We start from the raw sequence: 1588 nt of genomic DNA on the forward strand, positions 1-1588 counted from the left end.
CCAGCCCCCCAAGAGTTTCAGCTCTTCCCTCCTCCTAACTCCCGCTGCCCCACCACTGCCCTCTGTTCCAACACTGTCATTGTTCCAGAACTATTTTAACTGCTTCCTAATTCATCCCCCTGTCCTTCCATCTACAAGGCACTCTATACTATCACTGTCAAATTAAACAGCTGCCTTTTAGGGGGTAGCTGTTGACCTCACATGGCAGGAGAAATCTTTCTGAAGTGTGGATCTGATATCACTCCTCTGCTTAAAATCAGTGTATGTACTTTGTCTGTATTATACTCTAGGTTAATATTTTCCTCTGCTGCTGCTGCTGCTAAGTCTCTTCAGTCGTGTCTGACTCTGTGCGACCCCATAGACGGCAGCCCACCAGGCTCCACCATCCCTGGGATTCTCCAGGCAAGAACACTGGAGTGGGTTGCCATTTCCTTCTCCAATGAATGAAAGTGAAAAGTGAAAGGGAAGTCGCTCGGTCCTGTCCGACTCTGTGCGACCCCATGGACTATAGCCTACCAGGCTCTTCCTTCCATGGGATTTTCCAGGCAAGAGTAGTAGGATGGGGTGCCATTGCCTTCTCCGCTTTTCCTCTGGGCACTGGTCATTTGCCTGCCTGGCTGTCTCCAGCATCACACTTTTGGAGGGAGGCCAGGGCTGGGTTGTGGGGACTCAGGGGTCCCCGCCATCTTATCAGAGCCATTCTATGCATCGTTTTCTCTGGTGCAGTCACATTAATCTTCCTTCAATTCCTCGAAAGCCTCCCCTCACTGCTGAATCTTCTCACATATTGTTTTCTTTGCAAAATCGTTAACCCTTTGATGCTTTCCCTAGCAAGTGTTTCTTCCTTATTTTACACCTTCTTCCCCCCAGAAAGCGTTCCCTGAACCCCTAAATGCTGCTAGCACCCCAGCCTCATCCCCATGTGTTGTCTGATGGGCCCACAATGTGGACTGATGCCCTTAGTAATATTTTACCACCAGCAGGTATATTACATAAATAGCATTTGGAAAAAATGTTATCTTTGCCATGTTGACTTTGAAATGTAAGTACTAAAGCAAAACATGACAACCCAAAATATAGAGGTAGTATTTTGTCTTAAATCTTCGAAGCATACCTTACAATGGATTTTCTTTTAATTTGGTGTTATCAGATTATTGATGAGTTTAGCAAATTTTTCCTTCTACCAAATTTTATGATGAACGATACTAGGGTTCTTTGGTAGGTCTTGAGTATTGTAGATGTACATTAGTTTCATTTGGGGGAAATAATATTCATTTTATTAATTGTGTTATGAATTGTGCTATTGTAAAAGCCATTTGTATTAATTGTGTTGGAAGGAGAAATACAATCAGTAAACTTGAAACTTTTTGTTTTATTAGGTAGTTACACATCATTTTTATAATGAAAAAGATAAATTACAATACCTTCCCCTAAAAGAAAAGAAAGCTGCCAAATATTAGAGAATAACCACATTGGTTTCAGACTTACGATACCAACAGTTCAAGAACATCATTAGACCTTTGAGAAATTTTACTTGATGAAAATTAAGCAGAAAAAACTTAATTTTTTGAAGAGTTTCATTTGTATG

The sequence above is a fragment of the Bison bison genome, unplaced genomic scaffold (assembly GCF_000754665.1).
Source record: "Bison bison bison isolate TAMUID 2011002044 unplaced genomic scaffold, Bison_UMD1.0 scf7180017864307, whole genome shotgun sequence".
Classification (NCBI taxonomy): Eukaryota; Metazoa; Chordata; class Mammalia; order Artiodactyla; family Bovidae; genus Bison; species Bison bison.